At 38.4% G+C, this 25,633-nt stretch overlaps 2 long non-coding RNA genes across 5 annotated transcripts in view; one reads left to right on the top strand and one right to left on the bottom strand.

Annotated features, from left to right (window-relative positions):
- LOC121898638 overlaps positions 1-3,601 on the top strand; it is a 105,564-nt gene extending 101,963 nt beyond the window's left edge. For all 4 annotated transcript variants that reach the window (XR_006096530.1, XR_006096529.1, XR_006096528.1 and 1 more), the window contains exon 5: positions 1,591-3,601. This is a non-coding gene — a long non-coding RNA (uncharacterized LOC121898638). The remainder of the gene's footprint in view (positions 1-1,590) is intronic.
- On the bottom strand, positions 2,565-24,542 carry LOC121898639. The gene is made up of 2 exons (XR_006096531.1): positions 24,504-24,542; positions 2,565-6,850 (listed from the first exon to the last, which is right to left on the bottom strand). It is a non-coding gene; the product is annotated as an uncharacterized LOC121898639 (long non-coding RNA).
- Between the last annotated feature and the right edge of the window lie 1,091 nt (positions 24,543-25,633).

The raw sequence follows: 25,633 nt of genomic DNA, 5'->3' as shown, positions 1-25,633 counted from the left end.
TACAAAAGGGATATGGGCCGATCAGTGTCGTCTACTCCTGACGTGATGGAAATGATGCGGTTTGCATCTGGGGAGCAGTGTGAGCTGAATTCTGATGTGATCATACTGTACATTTCAGACAGACTGAACTCAAACATGGATGAGAATCTTAATCTTATTCTTTGATTCGGCGGTGACTCGGTGAGCGTGATGTGAGAGGATTTTACACAGCAGCTTCAGGTGTGTCAGTCAGTAAAACCTGTAATGACACCTGCTTTACAAAGATCCTGTAGCACAGAGACTCTGAGGTTTACAAGTCTAGGATTCAGTTTCACTTTTAGTCTCCCATGATGCTCTAAATGCAGCTTTTGTGGCAGTAAATATCGGCTAGTCCCGTATCGGTTGGATCTGAATGCCAGCAGGCAGCTGTTGATTGATGTAATCCCTTTTAAGGTGGACCTTTGTTAAGGTGGACAGAGGAAGGTGCTGTGAGCACTCGGTGGACGACTTAAATGGGCGTGTGACAGACCAGGTGTATGTAAGGAGGGAATTGTATGTCGGATGGGAGCGGGTTGCTGCAGGGTTACGCCCAAACGCCTCGAGAAGCCGTTTGGCGAAATCGGCCCATTTTGATCAAAACAAAAGTTAAATTATTGATCAGAGAGATCGATGGAGAAAACCGTCGAATGAAGCGGCGGGCGATACGCCTAGACTGCTCTGTGTGGCGGCAGGGGTGCTTTCTCTCTCTCTGTGTAGAGTTCACAGTCACCATTCTGCAGTTTTTTTCTGCCACTCCCTTCAACACACAGCCTCCTCTCAGCTGCAGGCGGGAGAAGCACACTCATCAATAATCAGAGCTGGTCAGCGTGTATGTGTGTGCGCCTCTGTGTTTCCTACAGTATCTATCAACATGTCTGTAATGTTGTGTGTCCATCCTTCTTTGTATGTGTGTGTGTTTAGCAGTTCTTCCCACTGCAGAGGGGTTCACTACCCCTTTTCCTAGTCAGGCGGTGAAACAAGATGGCGTCGCAGCTTCCACGTGGGCCCTCCTGCGCTGGCTAATGCCCGCTAGCTATGGCACCGGAAAGCTGCGGAGGTCATTTTTGGAATTGTTGCACACCTGGGGCCTATTTACTCAGCACATATTTGAAATTGCTGAAGCACGTCTCAGTACTGTAGCTTGGCCGACTTGAGGAGATTTAGGATTTGGGGCAGATCCAGTGCTTTCATTGTTTTTCTTGTTCGCTTTTTCACTCAGTCTGTGTATCAGCTGCCAAACTGTATGCTGTTTTGTCTGCAGTCTGGCCGGTATTAAATGTGCTGTTGGGGCGGACGAGAACGTTTTCAGCATGATTTGTCTGTATCTGTTCAAGTGTGTGTGTGTGTGTGTGTATGTGCTAACTAACTCGGGTTAAGGCCAGTTTAAAGGAGCTTGGGGATTGTGCACAGCCACCTCACACTAGCAGATTAACCAGACTACACACAAACCTCATTAATCTGAGAGAGACTAATGTCACCAACAACGTGTCAACAGTCACACACACACACACGCCAAAAACATGTCCGTATGCTTCCGCTTTTTAAACTCTTCCCTTTGTCTTTAACCAATAGAAACCCAGGTATTGATGACTAGAGCCGGTTCTCAGTGGGCCTCGGTGTCAGCGTTGTCCTGCTCCGGGTCATGTTGGATTTAAAGAGAGGCTGGAAATCCCCCGATGAATCAACATTTAACACTTTGCTGCCACGTCAACCAAAAAGCTGCAAACGTTTTTTTGGACATTTGAAGGAAAGAACTCCAGCATGTTGGCTGTGGTTAAGATTTGGATAATTTTCTGCCTCAACAGCCTTGATACCAGAAAGCTGTGCAGATGTGATCAGCTTTCGCCTGTCTGTGCAAAAAAACATTTGATTTTGAAGGTTTCAAGTTGGTTTCTTTTTGTTTTAACTGAGCTGGCACGTTTTTGATGGACTGTATCAGTAATCTGTTTGAAGATGATTGGGGGACTGGATAAGACTGGATAAGATTTTATAACACCAAAAAAAAAACTCACAGATGAAAAAGCTTTGACTGTGTCTGAGTTCTTTTAGAACATTTACATACCTGAGTATTGTACCAGCCATACAAATATTTACTGTTTCTGTTTTGCAGGGTCCTAACTAACAGTAGATGAATCTTTGTGAAGATATGGGGAAATCATCTTTCTTTTTTACTTCCTTTTTGTCTGAATCTTTGGTTCGCTTTAAATTTGACTGTAACTTTGTAAATGGAACAAATGCAGTATAATATACATTATATTCAGTGTAAGATAAGATATGATAAACTTCACTGATCCCAATCAAGGAAATTAAAAGTGTTACAACAGCAAAAGGAACACGAATCAATGCATAGAATGAATAAATATCCTTTCTTATATACTAATAAATACTGTCCTGTACAATATTGCAATCTGAGACACAGGACACTTTATCCACCAGCAAATTCCATTCAATCAAGTGCAATCTTTGTATTTAACATGTTATTGCTTACTTATTTGTGACTGTTTTTGACTCAATGCACTATTTATTTTGCTTTATATATTATATGCTTCGTTGTGTGTGTAGTACACACTCATAATGTATCTACTATTCTAGTTCTTTAAAGTGGCTCTTCAGTTTCCCTGCATGGGATCATAAAAGTTTATCTTATCTAAATCCTACACATGCTCTGCTGCATTTGCTCCATTTACAAGGTGACTATTTTTATGTGATGCTCATAATACCTGACATGACATGAAATATGCAAACCAAATGTAAGCCAAGCTACTGTACTTATTTCCACCTATCATGACACATTGACATGTTCATGTCCCAACCTGCCCAACAACGTCAGATCAACTTTTAACTCTCTCCCTCACAGTGTTGCTCTTCCATTAACTGGCTCTTCTGTTTTGTATTTTACATGTGTGTCCTTTGACATTTGAATATGTTGCATATTGTTTCAGATCTCATATCCAAATAAATTTCCATGTATCAGTTCTAATTTGTGTATTCTGACATCACTGCGTACTGTTCAGCTCAGGGGATTGTTTTGTTGTCTTTTGTTGGAGTAAATAAACTGTCACTTTAATATTTCATAACTTTTCCAATGATGATGTTAAATCTCTGCTGTATATATTATATTATGTTTATGTTGTGTTATTAAGTATTTTCTTGAAATTAAATTATATGGCATGAAACAAAGTTTACAGCCTCAGTGTGTGCTGAAAAGGATTTATTAGCAGGAGTAAGTGGATTTCAAACCCACTCTGTATGAAGAGATAAATGTACAGTGTACTGATCCTGTAGAGTAAAACGTATGTGATGTGATGAAGATATGAGGGAAATCAATGTAATTTATCTGAAATAATTATATGCTTCATATTATAGTGGTTGCTTTACAAAGATCATGATTATAATTGAAGCAGATTATATTTTACGACGACATTATTGATGATCAGATGATTTTTTGTTGCTTGTAGTGTAATAAATATAGCGAGTGATGTAAGAGCAGTACAGTAAGCCCAATGTTCTCTTCAGAGGCCTGGTGCTGAGATAGAGACGTCTTACAGTCGCATCTAAATAAAGCCTCGATGCTGTCATTTCACATGATTGTCAATTCTTTCGACTGTCATGCTTATTAATAGAAGCTCTCAATGAGTTGTGGGATTTTCTAAAAGACATGTCGTCTGACGTTTCATATTTTATCTTTGGGAGGTATTTTTATACCTTTTGAAAAGCTTGAATCTGTTTCAACAAGATTAATTCTTTGGAGTGAGGATTTGTGTTTCTGCAGTGGCCGAGCCATATTCTAACATCTGACCGCTGCTGACCACAAAGACACTGGACAGTAAACGTACCGTAAACAAAGCTCTTAGAAGGCTGACAAGCAAGTTCCCAGCAGTCACCACGGGTGCAGTTATTAGTCCATGAAATGTGTGGTTGTTTATTAAACAATACTACAATAATTACATAATTAATTAGTGTTTGTCATGGTAAATAGTCCTACATAAATACAGTAAGTATCTAATTAGTGATGCATATATCCATTTAATGCAGATATTTACACATGTTTTGTGTGTTAACAAAACCAACAATCAGCTTTTATTGCTTTTCATGTGTTCACACTCATTTCGACAGGAGGAAAAGAACTTCAGTTGTATCAGTGTAGTGCTCTGCTAATGTACATGCTGTATGTGCAGTTTGTTCTGAAACTGCTCTGAATCAGCCCCTTCTTTCCCTCTCTTACTATCAGTCTATTAGACCAGGTCAGGACAACTGAAAAAACACACACACATTCACATGTTTCTAGTGTACAGGATATCTTGACCAGGATATATATAGCTGTACTAATGTACAAACATAAACACATGCACACACACTCAGTCGTGTTTCCATCACTTCAAAAGGACTTTACATTGACTTACATTAATTTCCTGGAGACTTATCCTAACCCTAACCTTAACATAACACTAAACTTACCTTTACTTTAAAGCAAGTCTTCAACCTAACATTAATGATTGACATTAAGGGGACTTGCTTTTTGTCCCCATAATGGAGGCGAGTCCCTCCAACAAGGAATACCTGGTCCACACACACTGACACATTGACATCAGTTAAAGTAATATCTTTGTTTCTCAATGTGGCTCAAATGCTGAGAATATTTAAGAGTAATTTAAATGTCTTTCTTTTGTAATATAAATAATGCAAATGTTCTCCAATTGTGTTATTTCAGGGAATGCACCGCGATTCTATGCTCACATTTTTTAAATAGCATTCTAAGTAGCCTATGCTAGTGCTAAGTCCTGATAAAAGTGTTAGCATTTGTCATTGGTAACACAAATGCACTGTGCTACGTGATTTTAGGGTTTTAGCTAACACTTTAGCATATATTGTGCTGTGTCATAGCTGGTTTCATGCTAACACTTAAGCATTTGTGCAGTGATAATACGTGTCATGCTTACACATACACTGCTAAATTGTGGTGGCACTTCATTTTCTCTACTAAGTGATGCTACTACGCTCAATGCTAACACTACACACTATCATACATGATGTTATGTGAGAGTACACACTTTGCTAACATTTTACTACACACTCCAGAGAAACGTGGCTCCAGTGAAACATTTTAGCATACACATGTTCAATAAGGCTTCCCGCCAACACTTAATGAAACATTATTGAACGTGATGGTACACTCCATGCTAACAGTTAGTATAAACTGAGAACTGCTGACACCTCTAAGTATTCATTATGCTGTCAGAAAGTCTTCATGCTAACGTTTTATCAGACACCATACTGAGGCTCCATGCTACCATTTAGAGGAAAATTCCACCCTCACATGCTCTACGATGCTGCAGCCAATCAGTCCGTGGTGTTCATTCCAGGAGTTTTTTAGCGATGAAGTGTCATCTTTTTGTGGTGTCCATTTAACCTCAACCTGCCTCCTCTACCTCAGTGATTCACTACATTTCCAAGAAATACTTTTAACAACTCACGTGTCCGTTGCCTGGACTTGTTACAGCCAGCTCTTGGTTTTATATTGGACAGAGTGATAACAAGAGGAATATATCAGCACATGGGGCTGATATGAGTTATGATATGAGAAGAGGGTTTGTAAATGCAAGAAAAATTAACTCAGTCATGTCCCTTCTTCAGAACATAACAGGTCCTGTTGTTTTTTTTGCATCATGGACTATTAAGTCTACTGTCGCAGGAGAAACTGATAGCTCTTGCTTTTTTCTACAATGGATTTTTCGGCATATTATCAAAATAGATTATTATAGTAAAAAGCCATATTACACAAAGACCCGATGCTTTTGATCACTGAATGTTTTTTCATATTAAATTCTCTGGCTATTTATCCATCAAAGAAAAAAGAAAACACTACAGATAAATGGATCCCATCATGCATTGTGTTTAGGATAGATTTCTTACGCTACTGTATACTGAGGAGTAGTCGGCTCCATTCCATATTTACAAACCCCTCCAAAACGTCTCCCCTTTAGACCGATAAACATTTATTCTGCAAGTCTGTATGATTTCGGCTGATGACTATAAAATGACAGATCATGTTTGAGGTACTGTGGAGCTACAGACAACAGCATCAAAGTCCAGGCATCCATGCATTTGTCTTGTAAAAGATAAATAAAATACATTGCTTCTGTTTCCTAAATGATAACATGGTAATTTTGGTATGAATTAATTCTTTAGATTATGGACTTTTTTCCTCTTTGTGTTATATTCAAATCAATATGCACAGCCTGGTGTTGGAATTGTTAGAAGTAAATTGTGAAATGATGTGTTGTTTTTTGAAATTCTTTTCCATATTAAATAAAGTAATTATAAGAAATACATACTGATGCCTTTCTTGTTCTGTATTTTCTTTGTTTACGCATAAAAATACGTTAACACCTATGTATGAACCCACCCTTCTATTCATTATTTATTCTATGTTAAAATGTGAATATGGAGCGCCAGAAACAACCAACAACTATGAAAGATTTTGCCAGGTAAGTTTATGAATAGGTCAATTGGTGTAGAATTTGCACCTTTATTTAACTGAATTTGCAAGAATAAAGTACATTATCATATAATTATTCATATAAATGACATTCTCAGATATAAAAAGGTAAAGAGACTATCCTGACCACTGCATAAATTAAAATCTTGACCAATTATGTTGTATGTATGCTTGAAAACAGGCTGGAATAAACTGAAAACTAACACAGTATATTTTGACAGTATGTCACTTTGTTACTACACCTCGATTTCCCAGCTCTCTCACCACAACAGCACTTCATCCATTAACAGTTGTCTTGTGAGTTGCCTCTGTGTGTGGTCGCCATGGAGTCCTCTGATTATAGCAAACAAACAGCACAGTGGAAATCAATCGTTATTTACAGGCTGAGAAAAATGTGCGTTTTCTTTTTTTAAAAATAGGATCTATTGACGCATACTCTTTAAATTTGCTGTAATCAAACATTCTAAGACTGAGTATTTGCCATTTTTGTCAAATATGTGAGCTGTGAGGCTCAATTTCAGTAAGTTTCAAATCAAAGAAGAGGAACCATCAAATACAGATAAGCAGCTCATCCAATGTATTTCTGATGGTCATGATTATAATCTTTTGACCAGAATAATTAGGATTATTGTAACATACGTCTCCCTGTACAAAAAAATCTGTCTGCATTATCAACTCTGTGAAAAATGCCAACCATGATTGTTGGAATAAAAATGTAAAAATAGAGAGAATATCCCGACAGCGCAAAGCTCAATCTCTATCTCATTTGATGTGATTTTTTTTTTTTCACACTCATTCGCTGTCTCTCGCTCTCTCTTTCCCTCCATCTCTTGCTCGCTCTGCCTGTAAATCCATGCTGAGATTTGGCTCTCACACACTAGAGCTCTCTGCAGCCGAAAGTAGGCCAAAAGCCATGTGAGGACAGGGCTCAGGGAGAAAGAGGGAGAGACAGAGCGAGGCAGGGAGGTAGACACAGGCGGGTAAGAAGAAAAATTAGAGAAAGAAGGTGACAGAGGACATGAAGGAGTTTATTGAATTTACATAACATTGCACCTTTAAATCTTTTTTTTTATCTTTAATTTTTTGGCTCTGTTTTTGGCAACATCATCTTTGAAATTACACAATAGATTTAAGGTTTCATGGGGAAAAGGATGTGATCGATGCAGTTTTGAAGGCTGATGATGATATTTTTAGCTTTGAAACTGATATTTTTTATCATAAATGACATTTTAATACACAGTTACATTCAAACAATGACAAAAACTCCGCACTAAAACACAATGTTGATGAAATTTCTAGAGATGGTTCAGGTTAAGAATGTTATTGCCCCTGAAGCTGTTGAGCAAAATCCAACAATTCGAAAGTTTTTTCTGTTCAGAAATCTGAAACAAAGTCAGCACACTCGCATACTTGTGTGAACATGATCTGCAGGAGTTGCGTTAAAGGGGGAAATTCATAGTTTGGTATGTAGAATATATATTTTAGTTAAATGTGTAACACTTCTGCTTCTGTTGTTCAATTAAGCAAAAAAAGTTAAATGGATTCGGTAGATGTGATAAAAAGAAGAAAAAAAGAGCATTTAACTTAAAAATGTCTAGGGCTGCAACTAATGATTATTTTCATTATTGATTAATGTGCAGATTATTTTCTCAATTAATCGATTAGTTGTTTGGTCCATAAAATGTGAGAAAATAGTGAAAAATGTCAATCATTGTTTCCCGAAGTCAAAGGTGACGTCCTCTAATGTCTTGTAGAGATATTTAGTCTACTGTCTTAGAAGACTCAAGAAAATATTGATCTTTGAGTAGCTGGAATCAGAGAATCTTCTCATAAAATGACTCTAAACAATTTCGTTTTTCAAAAGAGCTGCCAATTAATTCAATAGTTGGAAACTAATCAATTAATCGACTAATCATTGCAGCTCTAAAAATGTCCAAAATCAGCCCTCGTTGTAAAATGTGATAGTAAACGTTTTTACACAAACAAAATCAGTATTTTTTAAGCTGTTTTTATCACATTTTTCTGCTTTTTTTCCTTTTCTTTTTATTCAGTTAAAGCATTGTAAAACAGATTCCTGTGGGCTATTCAGAGGATGTTATTTCCTGAAGGCATCACATAAACTAAATATATATCGGTTTTTTTCTAATGAATGTTTAACATTTCTCGGTCACACCATCTTACAAGCTCAAGGTTTCATTCTGGAGCTTTTCCTTACATATTTTAGCTGTAGGGTATATTAATCAGGAAAGAATCTGTCCTCATAGTTTTGTTGACAACTGTCATTTTTGTCATTTTTTTGTTTTTTACTGCATCAAGGTTACATTCTAGACTTTGCTTTAGATATTTTATCTCCAAGACATATTTATCAGCACAGACTTGCTTTTCAGTCTCAAAGCAATTCATCCAGTTGACAGTGTTGACTGAGTTAATTGAATGTACATTGAATGAACATTGTCTTATCTCTACATAAATCCAGCTACTGACCCTTGGTGTTCATACATACAGCACCTTGAGAATATTCAAAATACTTTAGATTTGATTAGAAGAGGTGATATGAACCACAGCAAAGATCTAAACAGTATGACAGCAGCCATGTTCAACACTCACTTTTTTATGAAATGAGCACAACGTCGTAAAACGTTCAACCTTGTTCACTTCATTATTATTGAAATTTGTTTTCCATGTTCACAAATGTGTTCATATAAATACATTGCTTAATTACTGTACATCAAACATAAACTAGGAAGTTCATTATTTGACAGTGAGATTTTGTCCTTAAACTCTCTACTTGCTGCAGGTTTGAGTTCCAGCTCATAAATGTAGATTGTACAGGAATTGAAGTCTTTATTTTACTTCAGTTTCATTTTACATTCTTAAATGATTAACTAATTTCTAGCTTTATCCAAATCGTTTGGCTGTGTAACATTTAACAAACTTGTTTTCCTTGGATAAACTTCAGATTTAGCTCAATTTTTTTTTTCCATTTCCTGAAGAAAGAGAAAATGTTTGTACTAATTGTCGTATAATTTAATTATTGAAGGAGGAACATGCTGTAGTCGTCATAATTATGAGGTCATTATCATGATCTACAAATGTAATCCATGACTAAAAGTACATTCTCATTTCACTAAATTAAATAAGATGTACACTGCCATTTTGTCATAGCTTAACTACTGCAGAAGGTCCTAGCATGTACTCTACATATATTACTTCATATGTAATATTCTTTCACATTGAATATTTATGCCAGAAAACTATTAGTTATTAAATTTACTGGGAGTTTTTTTTTCTAATTTTTTTCCATCATTCATTCATACACTGTACAACTATTTAGCATTTCTGTGTGGTATATATGTTATACCACAGTAGTAGCATATTAATATGAAAGATCTGCAAAATGTTCATGGCCTTCATGTTTTGAAAATATATTCATACAAAGCATACATGCAACATGCTCCAGCTGAGTGAACTACAAAACCTTCACTGTATACAATTTTTTTTCATTGATTTTCTCTTCAGTATCTGGTCATAGCGTGTAAAGCACAATTAATGTATTCATGATTATGTTTTATGATTTATGCAAGTCAAAGCAGGTTGCGATAACAGAATTGTCAGTCATGGTAAGTACAGCAGGGTTAAGGGAAGTGAAATATTGTTAATACTGCATGAAGGTCACAACGTTAAACTGAATGTTGCCAATGAACAGATATTGTTTTTGTATATTAATGTAGTTGTATATGAATGTAATATGTAGGAGACAGATGAGTTTGTGGAGGTGAAAACCATCTGAACAGCATCATTTTGACATGAGTGGGTACAGTAAGTGTAAGAAAGATCCGCTTTACATTAAATATGTAATTCATTTAACTGCTTAAGTGCAGTAATTAGTCAAAAGTGGTATTTGTATTGTTTAATTGATTTGCTTTGGAAGGCTGATGGTTTGTACGGCACTTTTTGATTCTGCTGTAAAAAAAAAAATAGTTAAACTTCATGTAAGTCTTCATATGTAACAATTGTGAAAGTAAACTTTAAATGTTGCATGTCAAGAATATGCAGAAATGTATATTAATATCCATTTAAAACAAGATAAAATGAATAAATCTTGAGATTTGCTTGGCATACAGTGTTACCTGTAAGTGTCAGTACAACTTTTAGTTTATTCTCACATTTGTAGTTTTTGCATCAGCTGTTGAAAGACTTCAAGTTCATTTAACCATCATTATGTTGTGTATGTTTCCATTAAACTTTCCAAAGAAAGAGCGCTTCACTGGCTACTTGTACAATTTCAAAATCACTCTTGAGATGATACATAATATGAACCTTGATTCTTTTTTTCAGTTTAACGCAAAAATTAAATGAAATATACACATTTACATATCCACTCATCCAAAGAATTACATTTTTGAATGTGATACATGCTTTGTCTCTCCAAGTCAGCAGTCATATCATGCTTGAGGTAATACCCATTACAAAAATAGTACCTGACATAATTGTTGGAACATGTTTTAACAGGCAATGAATTTCTCAGCTTTTCTTTATTTTGTTTTGAGTTGTTTTAAACTTGTACGTATTTCTTAAAACAGCAGATTCACTTCTTGCACTTGTGGCTCAGTTCCCACTGATCACACCAGAATTTTCTGCAGGAAATTAATGGAATTGCTGTGATCAGTAACAAGTTTTAACCCAACTTTGGTGAACTTTGACCTGCAAAGTCACATCATACACAAATAGTAAGCTGTTTTGACAGCGCTGATGTTTGAGGGAATGAAGAGCCGGAGAGTCGAAAATGGTGGAAGCTATCGTAACTAGAGCTGTTCCACACCCATACGAACGAATCTTCAATGCCAAATCTTCCAACTGAACTGACACTAAATCCCCATTGTTAATCACCATTGCTTTTCGCAGTGGAGCTCCCCTCAGTGCTGACTCAGAGCATCGCTGTCAGCTCAGCTCTGTTGTAAATAGCTGGCTGCTGAGATATTTACCTCATAAACAGTGTATAGAAAGTGATTCCTAATTTACGCCTCTAATTGAAGCTTTTTTATCTGTGTTGCAACATCCGGTTTTATTCAACCTCCTCTAACATCTGTGAAGCTCGCACATCCAACATGGTGCGTTACGTTAACACAATTCTTTGTCCTGTTTATACTACCAACATTTGCACATTCCCAGTCAATATCTTGTACAGTATCTTTTCACTCTGAATAGATATTTAGTTATTTTTGATTGTAAAATTGCATTTGTATTATTTATGATCACCCGACTTTTGTGGTAGTTGTTTTTTTCTCTTTCCTTGTATTATTTGATCGTTATGCACCACAACACCAAGGTAAATTCCTTGTATGTGCAAACCTACTTGGCAATAAATCTGTTTCTGATTCTAAATATAAACGGCTCCACAACAGACGAATGCTTTGCATACCGTAATGAGACAGCAGTCGATATAGTTAACAATCTTGACAAGCAGTTAGCAAGTCTGTTAGGTCAGAAAGCTTTTTTGACCTCTTGAAGAAAACTCTTCTTTGAGTGAATGGATAAAGCCGAGAACAAACTGCAAAGCACATAGAAAATAGAAAGAAACTTGAGGAACTATTGTGACTGATCAGCACCTTCATGTTGCCGCCTGGCTATTGTGTTAGCGGTTAGCTGGCAGCTACAGTATTTCACCAACCTGTACTGCAAGTTGACATCACCAAGACTCCAAATACTTAAACACGTGCAGATAAATGTTGCTGTGCCACTTTCTGGTATGACCGGACCTTTATAGGGTGAGTTTTTCTTTGTTGTACTATTAATATTACAAAAATATTGCCCCCTACACCCTACCATGAGGCAGGCTACAAAGCCTAACATAACTGTATGAACATGATTTAATGTTGTTTGACAATTAAATGCATTTTTTCAAATTTTATTTTTACATTTCAAAAGTGATCAATTTTAAATTTGCCTGACAATAATATGGCAGTTTTAATCAACCCCATTTAATTCACCAAGCAGCAGGCTATGCATTGAGTTTGTATCATTTACATGTTTGTGAGATATATTGGGGTTGGGGGATGGGACTTCTCTAAACATTTGGCACATATCCTTCCTGGATTGCTGCACTCATTAGATTCTGTTACAGCCCTGTTCTGGTGGCCATGTTGGAGTTCAGCCCTCGTCATCATTCCATACAATAGACATAAAATATGAGATGTGGGCCACAACTGTGCCAGATGTCAGTACCTATCAGGGAAAATGTTCTGCATTACACTTTGTCCTCAGTCCTGTGAGTTCCTTTACAAAAAAAACGAGTGCCCTTTCCACAACCGGCGTCTCCAGATGTACTACCTGAAAAGACATCCTTCTCACTTCCCGTCAAGATTCATTTCTCTCCCTCTCCCTGTCTCCCCCTCTCTCCCCTCTGGCTTTCAAGTAGTTACAGGGGCTCCTCTGGATGTTAAATACAGCTTTCATTTCAGCCAGTTCCCGCTGTAATGAAACTGTAATGATGCCCATTCACTGCTGCCGGCCCTGCCAGAACAAACCCATTGACCTCGAGGTAGTGCATGGCATGAAGGACCCGTCCCTCCATCGCTGAGCGGGGCTCTGGAGAGGGCCACCTGGAGCGCAGGCTGGGCCGGCCCCCGAACACTCTCAGGAGCCGGCCGAGGGGGAGGAGTGGAGGGAGATAGAGAGATAGACAGGACAGGAGAGGAGAAGAGAAAGGAAAACAAGGGAGAGATATTTCCATCTCAACCCAAATACCACCCACCTCTTCATATCTTATTTCTCGTCCACCGCCCCCTCCCATCCTCTCCACATTTCTGTTTTTTTTTCCCTTCCCTCTCTTCAGCTCTCCGGCCTTTTTCGTTTTCAGAACATGCAGTAGAGTCAGCTGAAAATACATGCACCAAAGTCTTTGTATGTATGCATGTGTGCATGTGCACATGTATACGTTTATTTTGCTCATGCTGAACTATGTGTGCAGTGGTAGCAGTTAAGTGAGGGAGTGATATTTTCCATGTACTCTACAAGGGCAGGACTATCCATTTCAAATTGGAATAGCTGCTTCCTGTTCCATAATCATTTCCACCTTGGTCCTAGCAACAGGCTCTCTGTGCTACTGTATGCAGACCCACAGACACTGTACTACACTGTATACATTGTACAGTAACTATGCAGTATAGGGAAATTCCATTCATTCATAAAGCTGATAAAAGCCAACTCAGCAGAAGAAGCTGTTAGAGTCACAGCAGGGTTGGATTTTCTTCATTCTTACCTAACTTCAGCTATAATTCAGGGTTCCACCAAGATTTCTTTTTTCCAAATTCAGGCCAATAATGGCCTGTTGAGTGTCAGATATCAGCCCTACGGTGCTTCAGGCTTGGTTTTTATTATTTATAATATACACTTGTCTTTCTGAAGTCCAGAAATTCTCCATAACTGTGATCACCCATTTATTCAGTAATGTTAGACTGTTATTGTTAATTATTTAATATGTTGTAAAAAAATTTTTTTTTACTTTTTTACAGCTGTTCATTTACTAAGGCATACTGTACTATTGCTTTTCTTTATTTTTTTTAATGTGTCTCTCACCTTGAACCTTGCAGGCAGCCATTGGCGTCCATTCATTTCAGCATAATGTGCTGGAATGAACTGAGGCCAGTGGCTGCCCGCAAGGTTCAATGACTTGATGCTGAAATGAATGGAAGCAAGTTTGTTTTTGAAGAAAAAACCCAAGGTCCTTTGTTCAGGTATCACTATGTCATGTAATAGAGGGTCAGTCAGGTTTTGTTCAGATGTATATGACTATCTGGTCATCATGTGACTGAAGTTGCATACTTAGGTCACATGATGACCACTCAGCAAAACGTTTGATTCTATAAAATATGAGAAATTGTTGTAGAATAACCTTCCCAACAGTCTATAAAAGTTCAAATTAGCTTCACCTTGACCGGCTGCAACATCAAAAAGTTTATTTTGTCCACTTTTAACATATTATTGAATACGTCTAATAATATATGTATAGTACTGTAATTTGACAGTCTCAAAAAGGCCATTTTGCATAATGACTTTTGCAATTTAAGAACATTTTCATACTTTTGTACTTTCACTCATAAATTCAGGACTTATACTTGCAAAGGAGTGTGTTTGCATTTTGGTGTTGCTACTTATACATAAGCAAGAGATCTAATTTCTATTGCTGTGAAAATTAATACACTGCTTGAAAATGGATGGCATTAATGTAAAGTACACGTGATATGTAGGGAATGGCCCAAAACATGCAAAAAAAACAAACAAAGACTTAGAAAAAAAGACGAAAAGGGAATCTCATTAATGTTGAAAAGTGCATTTTAATGACACTGAATAATCAAATGTGAAATATCAGTATTGGCCTGCGTAAACCAGCTGGATCCTGATACTGTCATGTGATTTGAGGAGGGGCAGCTATTCGTTAGTTTTTACCTCCGTTCATTTTACATCACAGATCGCTCTCTGCTCCCAGAGGTAAACAGGAGGCCTGACCTGTCTGCCTGTCCTCTCTCTCTCTCTCTCTCTCCTTCTCTCTCCTTCTCTTCCTCCTCGCTGAAGTCAGATCCCTTCATAATAAATGACGGTTGAGGATAATAGCCTGCTGTTGCCATAGAAACCAGAAAGCAGATCTTTGCACTACTCTGTTTTCCCTCTCTCTCTCTTTCTGTCTCTCTCTCTCTCTGCTGGAAAATGACAGTTGAATCTGAACTCCGTGGCCTCCCCTTCCTCCCCCTCTACCGCTCTCCTTTCTCACCCTTTCGCAGCTCTGTTCTCCTCCCTCTGTGATCCTCCTTTTCCCTGTTTCTCACACGCTCCCTCTCCATTTTTTTTTTTTCATCTCTCCGTCTCCCTCTCCTTCTCTCTGCGTACCACCTCAGCCCCCACGCTGCTTCTCCTCAAAGCTTAATCTCCGTTCGCTGAGCCGCCGAGTGCTACACATGCAGAAAGCAGGGTCACGTTGAGTTTATGCTTGTGTTTGCGTGTTGTTTGCCGCCATCATATCCAAGGAATAGAGCTGGGTTGAAATACAAGTGATTATATGACAACGGAAAAATGGAAAAATGCCCCCCGCCCCCCACCACACACACACACACACCCGACTGCTAGTGCTATTGTCATGTGGACGGTTCCTCCATCCAGAACAGCCTGATGGGGTCCATGTCACTTTTAAGTTTCAGGGGGAACTTTGAGTGTTCTTTCCAGCAGCACATAATGTATCATCAAAGCCGGGATTAAAAGTTTTTTTTTTCCTCTTCTTCGTCTTTTTTTTTTTTTTCATGGAGAAGCAGCTTTGGCTGCTGGAAGATTTAAGCTTATTAGCTTAAAGAGCAGGGGAAGGGAGTTTTCAACTGATGTATGGCAGACTTCAAAGATGGTTTAATCTGTCAGTACACATGCCCTGTACAGGCTATTTATACTGGGGAGCCATGTTTCTTCCAAATGACTTCCTCTAGCTACCCCACCACAGCTCGGGGTTTTCTGTTTGTCAGTATGTCTAGACAGCTGAGATGGCTCTTCCTGCACGTTAACACCATTTCCCCTGGCTAACATGGAGGCTTTTTTTTTTTTTTTTGCCGTTGCGAATGATGAAAGCACAATGTGTTTGATGTATGCTGTTGTTTTGTAAGATGTACTGTATCTTTTCAGCTTATTGCATAATTGGCACTGATTTCTGGTGGTGCAAGTGGGATGTTCAAAGGCAAAAGAGGAAATCAAAGCAGCTGCTTTTGCACCCCCAGTAAAGCTTTACCTCTTCTTCGACACTAATTTCTGTTTTCTATATTCTGATTTCAAATGGAAGTTCAGCTCTGGCGCATAAAGATCTATATGGTCAAACAAAAGCTGTGTCTTATCCCATCACATCATTAAAGCGAGCGTCGCTTTCACCTCCCGTATTTACTCCTGATCACCACAAAGAGCACATGTCGGTATGATTGATGGCCATCATTATGGATTACAGGGATTAAAGTTCTCGGTCGCTACAGCGAATTTCCGTCATTTGAGTTGAGAGAGAGAGAGATAACTTCCCATTCATTCTCTAGCTTGTTTGTTGACTTCGATGGTGTGAAAAACAGTGAGAGCTGCATCCAACCAGATGTTGTTCTTCGCAGATTGTCACACTCACAAACCAATGGGATTGTTTACAGACCAGTGTGGAACATCTAAACACAGAGCATCGCTCAACATTAGCTAATAGTTCCAACAGATCAAACATCAGAATTCCACATGATGGAATATCAACAGTAAGATTCCTATTATTGTTCAATCAGACAAAAGGCGTTAAGATAAACGATGGACAGATTGATAATGGTTTGCTACAGATGGTAGCTGGCCAGCTAATGTTAGCCTTGCGCTTGGCAATAGTGTTTGCTAACTAATTGGCCATCGTATCAAATTGGCTCTGCTTCAACATAGAGAGGGGAGGTTCGACTCTTTTTACTGACTCAAATTTTTATGAGTCATTCACATAAGAGAGTCAGGTTTTCAAGTCACGCAAGTCACTGAGTCGGTCACCCAGATCCTGAGGAATCCTCCACCAGTGAACAAACAGTCGTCTTCTGATGACAGCTTACATCACCAGCTTCGACTTGTACACATAAATAAATCCCATAAAATTTTTCTCTTGGAGAATGTTGGTGATTTGAATACAGATGTTTAATGGTTCAATACCTGAATTAATAGTCTGATTTGATGCTGTAATGTTTGTAAATAATGTAATTGCTTCAACTGCACCATTGAAGAAATAAATTATTTTACACAAAATATGAATTTAAAATGATTGTATTGTTTCCTCTAAAAAACATCTGTTAGATTAATGTTACTTAACACCACAATGTACTTAATCCCACTAAATACATGGCTGTTTATGACATAAATCAATTATTTTATACAAAATATTGGTGATAAAAAATAACTGAAATAACTATTAGTTTACGATGATTTTATTGTTTCCATTTAAAAACAAGTCTGTCATTCTGCTTAAAAGACTTGAACAGCAGTCACTCTCATGTATGATCAGAACGGTATCCATAGCAACGCAGTCTGCTAATCAGAAATTACACACTGTTGAATTTCATGACTGATCGATCAGAATCGAGAAGTAGTAAACTACTAACAAAAAGACAAGTTAAAATTCCTGGATGGTTGGTGACTGTGGTGTGGAACATGTGAGTGATTCATTCAGCTCAGGGCTGGGACAGCCAGTAATGAGTTGAAACAAGCATCAAAGTGGTTTCTTTTCTCACATCTGACACATCTCCACAAATACAATTCATATAAAAGTTTCACAATAGTGACACGTTGTCTCGCCTCTTCTTTGCAGTTCACACTAGCTAGGTAGCAGGAAGGAGGGGCGAGTCAATGAACAAGTTAGTTACCTGTCGCTGCGGTGATTGAAACAGCTATGCAGGCTATGTGTCGTCTGATTACAATAGCCCTACCTCTCGTGTGGCCACATCTTGGCTTTTCATCCCAAAATGAAAAGTTTAGTAGGACCTACAGATTAGTATCATTGTTTCATGTCTTGAAAATTAGCCTTCCCTCTATTTTTACCATTGTGTTGTAGGCTAAGCTAGAAAAGCGTGAGCGCCACATCCCCTACTAATTTCATCTCATCACCTCCAAACATAACAATCAATTATAGCATAGCCCAATACCTATGGCCTAGTCTATATTTCTCATTAAGCTAAAGCTAATATTCTCGAATGCCTAATCCGTCTATTAGGCTAAAACTACAATGCTGATAACGAATAGGCTTGGCTCTCTACGTCCAGTTCAGATATGGTTGGCTATAGGCTGTAATGGCATAATCTTTTGTTTATGGACAGACTGATCACATTGGTGGACAAGATGACAGTGGTAGACTGTTGCAGCAGCTCCCCCATACCCTTGTGTTTGTGCTTTATTTCCCTTATTGTCCTTGCTGCTGTAACTAAGAAATTTCCCTCTGGGGATTAATAAAGTACCTACGTACCTTATGTTTTAATGGAGACGGATCAGATAGCCTAATACTTGGTCCTCTGTCTCTTAGATTACTAATTAAAGCCACAACCCTAAAATCATACATAATATGTACATTAACGAAACAATCAAAGATGATAATATAGCCCCACTATCTAGGCTATTCAAGATGAATGAAGATCAATGAATAAAATCTCACAGGAGGTACGCACATTTACGTTAGCCGCCTACACAAGCCGATGTTAGATTAATACCAAAATATAGATTTATAAAAGTGACAAAATACCCCAATCCCCCAAATTACAAGAGTCTTAATGTCTAGCAGTCAATAGAAATAGTGATATAAATAGGATAAAGTTAATCAAGATTGTATAATCAAAATCAAAGCTAACAAGGAGTGAGAAGGCAGAGTTCCAAAAGGAGCCACTTGCAATCATCCTATCAAACTTCATTACAATACAACAGGCCTATAGGTAATCAACTGATAGCACACATAGTGCATAGTATAATTCAAAAGTAGCCCAATAGAAAATAAATAACATGTTATTATCAAAAGAAAATGACTTGCAGGTAGATGTTCATTGTGTCCCGTAGGCTGTAGGTCTAGCCCGTGCACCCAGCGGATGTATGAAACAGTGAGATGTACGACGCCGGCTTGAAAAAAAATTTCAGTCAAAAGATTTTTTTTTTTTTTGCTCTAATCCCTGGGGTTAGAAACGCACTTAGAGTCAATCCCTGTAAATACACAGCCCTATTCATCTATGTTTAGCAGGAGACCTTTAATGATCACTTTTCATGATAGATTATGGAGTCTTACTCTGGATTAGCGTGAAGATTTAGGTGCAGAGTTGATTTCTGGGTTCATCTGCTTTGCAAAAATGCGCTGCTGTTCGTTATGTTTTGACTTCTGCTAGATAAAATGACAATGGACGATGAGTGATGAGAAAGAATAAATTTGTACATAATGGAGGGGTAGTTTCACTACGAGAAGTCTTGACATAGTTTGGTGTGATTTAAGGATAGATACAGACAATAGGACTGAATGTACAGCACAATGTTAAACAATCCTGCTGATATATAATGGATACAAAATGCGTCAACAAACACTTCATGAACAAAACGTTTGAATCTTTTTTAAAACCACAGCACTTCCTCATCACTATATACTTATCTAAGCTACTATTTAAGCAATTGAGCTATTTAGGCTATGTTGCTGTGCAGTTCTTCACCTGGATATTGAACTTAATTGTAACAAAGAAGGAAAAAAGTAAGATAAATCTATTTTATTTAATGTAAATGTTGCTGTATAAAAGTTAACACATGCTGTCTCATTGTTGATTTAAAGTCTCCCTGCACTCAAAAATGTGTTATTGGTGCTTGAGTTGGATGTTTGATCTTCGCTGTGCAGGGAGATGACGTACAGTATATGAAGAGTTTGTCACTAGAAGACTGAAAGAAGGGGAAATATTTCTCTGTGCTCACCTTAAATCTGATTTTAGGGTGTTTACCTAAGAGCATGATTTGTGAGATCACGACTACTCTGGAAGCCAATCACGGTCCAGTATGAAACTTACACAAGTATGATGTGGAAACTTGAAGCCACAAACACTGAGACTTTACAGTAAAGTAGGAGACATCTTGTGTCCAGCAGTTAAACTTTTGAGATGAAAAATATTTACATATTCATAGATTCTGGATTTTTTAATAATTTAACATTTTTGTGAGAAAAAAAACAACATCAGGCACAAATTATCATTCAAAGCAGAGTATTTATAAATGTCTTAAAGATGTCTGGAGGGGATCTTTAAGGTGGACCACAATCTTTCTCTAACCATAAGCAAGTGGCCTAAACATGTTCCTAAAATGATCAATCATGCTCTAGTTGCCATAGGCAGATATTATAGGAACAACAAATGAAACGTGTTGCCAGTGAACATGCTGCAGACACGTTCAGTAAAAATGTTTCTACATGTTGCTGAAAATCCATGTGGCATTACATTTCTCACAAAACATATTTGCTGTTGCAAATTAGTTGTACAGAAGAAGAGGAAGACAGGGCTGCTTTTGTAGCCTGGGAATGCGTTAGGATCCCCCAGGAGAAGCTACAGGACGTGGCTGGGGAGATGTCTGGATGTCTAGGTAACCTGGCAAGGTGGAAAATCACCTTGGACAAGAACCGTACTGAACAATTCTACAAGACCCCAGGTTACATTTAATGACAACTTTTTTGTGTGTCCACGGCCAACATCTTCAAAATGTTTTGTTTTCTACAATATATCTATATATAATATACACCCCAATATGAAGGGCTAAAGACTTTGGATTGGTTCTCAATGCAGGATTTTTTTAAACTCCAATTGTTTCCACCCAGTTTTAACAATGAAACCTGGGAGATTGTCCTCAGTCTGTATGAGTGAAGCGTTTCGAGACTGACCTGTGAGTCCCCGTCGAACAAACCCTTTTGATCTTAATGAACTGTGGCCTTGACATTCAGTATGTGTACACATTGTGTCCACTTCACAATGATGCTCATCTGAATGAATGTCATACTGTAAATGATGACAGTCGTAATTTATCATTTCATACAGGAAAAATGACAGACTATTGAAACATGTTCCCGTTGCTTTAGATCACTCCGTTCACATCAGCAACTCAGTTAGAAAGCATGATGAATTCAGTCTGTGCTTCATGACTACTGCTGCTGCAAAATTTCTGCAAGAATATTCTAGAGAACAACATGAATCCTTTGCTGAAGACAAAGCTCTGGAGTCCTGGATTCTAATCTTAGATTGTTGTTACAGCCAGCATCATTTTGACTTATTTAACATGAAGTGTGACATTGTGATTTCATGCATCTGGCCGTCTGCGTGCGCATGTGTCACATGTCTACGAAGTGTTGTTAACTGTTCTGGAAAAAGAATCTCGTCTTCATCTCACACACACACACAGAGGGTTTATTTCCCAGCACTGTATGGTGATTCCTTTATCTTTTACTATCGTACTACCACCTTTAATATCACTCGAGAGAATCGCCACATCATCTGGCAGGCTTTCTCTGATAAGCGTGCTGAAGCTTTAGCATAAAAGCCACAGCAAGACAATGATGGAATTATCCAATGACAGCTGGAAGTGGGCCAGAAGATTGTCAAGTGTGGGCAACATCCCAGACCAAAGGTGGTAACTGAGGCTACACAGAATAAAGCCAAAACAAAATATGAACCCAAGTGAGTTCAAATATCATTATGTAGTGTTTTTCATTATAATGGGGGGCACAGGTTGAAGACAAGTATGCAAGAATCAGTTTAGAAGCTCATTAGAGGCATCAAAATTTGTATGACCATTAAAGACATGTTTTAAAACTTCCAAAATCCTCTTCTTCTTCTTTGAATAAGATATGACATTTCTACAAAATTACCTTGTTAAAATATTTTTACTCCTTCTCCCTCATTGAAAAATCCAGAATCTATGAATATGCAAATATTTTTCATTTCAAAAGTTTAACAGCTGGACATAAAATGTCTCCTACTTAACTGAAAAATCCATTCTCAGTGTTTCCACGTCACAATTGTGTAAGTTGCACACTGGACCACAATTGGCTCCAAATAAGTTGTGATGTCATAAATCCTGCTCTTAGCCTTTAATTCAGATTTAACGTGAACACAAATAAACTTTCCCTCTTTGACAGATAAATGTGAAAACATCCTTCTAGTGTAAAACTCTGCACATACATCATTCTGCACAGTGAAGCTCAAACATCAAAATAAGAAAACTACAAGCAAAACATATTTTTCATTGGAAGGGGACTTTCAACTAGTACTTTGGTGACCTACAGAAATATATCACATTGACAAAATAGCAAGTTTGGAAGCATCTTGGAAGGAGTTAGACATTTTTGATGATGAACAGATCTTGGGGGGAACTTGAGTGGTGATGGGTGAGGGAAAAATGGAGAGCTGTTGCACGCACCAGACCACTGAGCAGCAGTCTTTGACATGTAGTTCATCTCTCTTTCCTTGAGCACTAGATAGTAATGAAAGGATACAGCTGAAGCATCAACCGCTTGGATTTCAATATTCTGTGGACATCATGGACAATAAGTTGCGAGTCAAACCTCAGCCTCTTGTCTCTTTTTCACTAAAGTGTTGAATCATCAGCCGCAGACCAAAATGGCTGTTTGTTATTAGGACGGTTGAACCAGTGATCTATTTCAAGGCATGTGGACATTGTGCCTGTTTCTAATAAGAGATCTATTATTGAGATTGAGGCTGGAAGCCAGGAGTGGGTTGAGAAGACACTTTAATGGAATGCCCTTTAATAAAGTGCATGACTGCTGCTCAGCTGGGCCAAATATCTAGTTGCATGCAATTGTTCAGATGCATTAATAAATAAAACATGAGCGCTATCTGTCTTACGATCTACAAGCTGTTTTCTAAATATAGAAACAGAACGACCATCCATCACTGAATATTGCATTGTATCATTAAGCTTTACCAATAGACGTCTGCATTCATTTAGAAAATGACAATATTTACTGTAGGCATCAGCAGCATGATGATTTTATTTTCCATCCAAAGTTTTCTTCTGAATGAATGAATGAACGAGCCATTTTTTAAAAATGTATTGATTTATTTTGGCTGCTGCTATTTTCATGAATGTGTCTACTGCAGCATTTTTGCGGTCTCAAATTCGCCCTAAACAGCCAATATACCGACTGTACAGACATTCGCTGATGTAGCTAGCTAGCAACGTCCACATCAACTGTCTGCAAAGTGTGGCTGTGTGTGTTTGTGTGACAGTTTAGCCTTTGACTGACTCATTGACTCGGACTCATTGGTTGGGGTCAGGTAGTTGAAATCTGCTATTCTGCTTGCTTTGGTTCATTCATGGATTGGTGTCATAAAGCTTCAGAGTAAGCAAGAAATTTTCGATCAAGTTAAAAAAAATTTCAACTCACACAGGTGTGTCTTCAGCTCAGTGTGCACTGTCCATTCACATCTGTTAACTTTAATTTACACCTTTGCTTTGACTTTATATGTAAACCAGTGGCGGCTGGTGACTCAAAAAATTGGGGAGGAGAGGAGGAAAACCAACATGAAATCTTACAACAAATCGCATCAAACTATTTCACCGTCCCCCACCCGATGAAATTGGAGGGGTGGGGGGCAATTTTATATACCAATAAAACACTTTGCTTTCAAAAACATAAACCCCTGAGTGATGAAAAGGCTGCTTCTTTAAAGACATTTAGCATATACATATTGTTTCTAAACATAGAAGTGCTCATTTTAGCCCTGGAGTGGTTTTGAATGTGTCATTTTACCAACAAAGTGAAATTCAGATTTATAGTATTGTTCTATTGTGACAACAGACTTATGTTCTCATCAAAAACAGACAAGATATCACATGATTTACATGTGTTTCCTATGTATTTTCTTAGTATACAGAAATATATAAAGTAGCACAAAGCTTATAATCTGATACAAGTACAAATCAGTGCTGCATACTAGAATGATTGAACACTAAAAACATTCACAGATCTAAAAGTGTAAGTTCACAAAAAGTATTAATGCATGTATCAAATACATGACTTACACACTCTTATCTGCACAACATACAAAATATAGTCTACAAAGCTGACATGTTAACACTTGTTATTCTAGTTAATTTAAGCTTATTACTCAATATACGGTTCAGCTTAAACACGAACAATGAAGAAATTCTCACAACAAGCAGCCAGACGTCCTGCACACTCATTCACTAATCACACACCATCAACAGCTGACTGAACAACCACTCAATCAAAAACTGGATCAATTCCAAATGAATGAGTGAGTCCAGACAGCTCACTGTAACTTCAACAAGCAAACTACCTACATCACATTATATGATCTCTGCTGCATTCTTGACAATGAGATAAATTCACACAACCGCCACACAGAGTGACATTTAACCATCAGAGATGAAATTAGCGACCAAAGAGACACAGAGAGAGAAGCTATATATGACTCACGTTATCTGACGTCTTCTTCTTTCTTTCATGGAGATGAAGTATCCATGTCATAACATCCATTTGTGGCTGTTGGTCATCTTGTTTGTTCTCTAAAATGAAGTATCGGCTAGCAGAGGCTAGCTGGCTGTGCTATCCTCCGGTCATGCTGCGGCTAACGCTCCGCTAGCCTCGCAGCTAAACGTTAGCCCCAGCTTTCCATGTGGATCCAACCAGAGCACCGAGCCCTGGTTTGTTATTCAGGTTAAAGTGGGAAGAAGCAGCAGGTCTGACGGGCAGCTGAGTGAAGTGGAACCTGCGGAGGAAGCACCAGAACCGTCAGGGAGAGACAGTCCGTCGACGAGCTGCTAACTTCGGCTGCACAGATGGGAAACACCTCGGCCGACAGGATGTACCACTCTGTTTGAGGCGGAGGGGGGGGGATCATGGATGTATTATAAGAGCTGGATACCGGACTAAAAATGGCGCCCATCCAGCTCTATAAGAATTGCTCGCCTGGCGCATACGCCAAAAAAGTTTCTAGCTTCCGGGTTTGCTTCCGCGTTGTGCGGCCCACTGAATATGCGCAGTAGTGCCCCCCCCCCCCCCCCCCCCCCCCCCGCTGGCCCCGCCCGCGAGCTCCCGCTCGGCCCATTGACTTTACATTGTGATGACGTCACGGATTTTAAAATCGCTTTTCTCGGCTCGAGGAAAGTTTTACAAACATAAAACCTCCATGAATCAAAAGTTCGTAATAGAAAGAGTCATAATTGACATTGTTTGCAGTTCGAGGCGTCCTGTCAACAGTTTTACAGACGTCTCTTTTACAATGGTGTTCTATGAGGAAAGTCCTTTTTAGGTCGCAGGGGGATTTTTCGCTGCAATAACTGGAAAAAAAAATGGCTGCAAGGCCGCGCAGCGGCGCACTATCCAGCTCTTATTATACATCCATGGGGGGGGGATCTTTCTACGGCAGTTGGCAACCAGCGTATTAGGTACATTACCGCCACCCTCTGCTCCGGAGTGTGGACCAGAGATTAAAACCTACACATTTAATCCCGTCTGTCAAATAAACTCAAAGAAAACTCTGCTGCTCGACTCACTTGGCAGGTTCATTAAAGTTTTAACGCTGAGTTCCTGAATTCCAGTCTTCC

Source organism: Thunnus maccoyii, chromosome 6 (genome assembly GCF_910596095.1).
Source record: "Thunnus maccoyii chromosome 6, fThuMac1.1, whole genome shotgun sequence".
NCBI classification, from domain to species: domain Eukaryota; kingdom Metazoa; phylum Chordata; class Actinopteri; order Scombriformes; family Scombridae; genus Thunnus; species Thunnus maccoyii.
The sequence above is the reverse complement of the archived record's forward strand: the minus strand, read 5'-3'. Positions and strand labels throughout refer to the sequence as shown.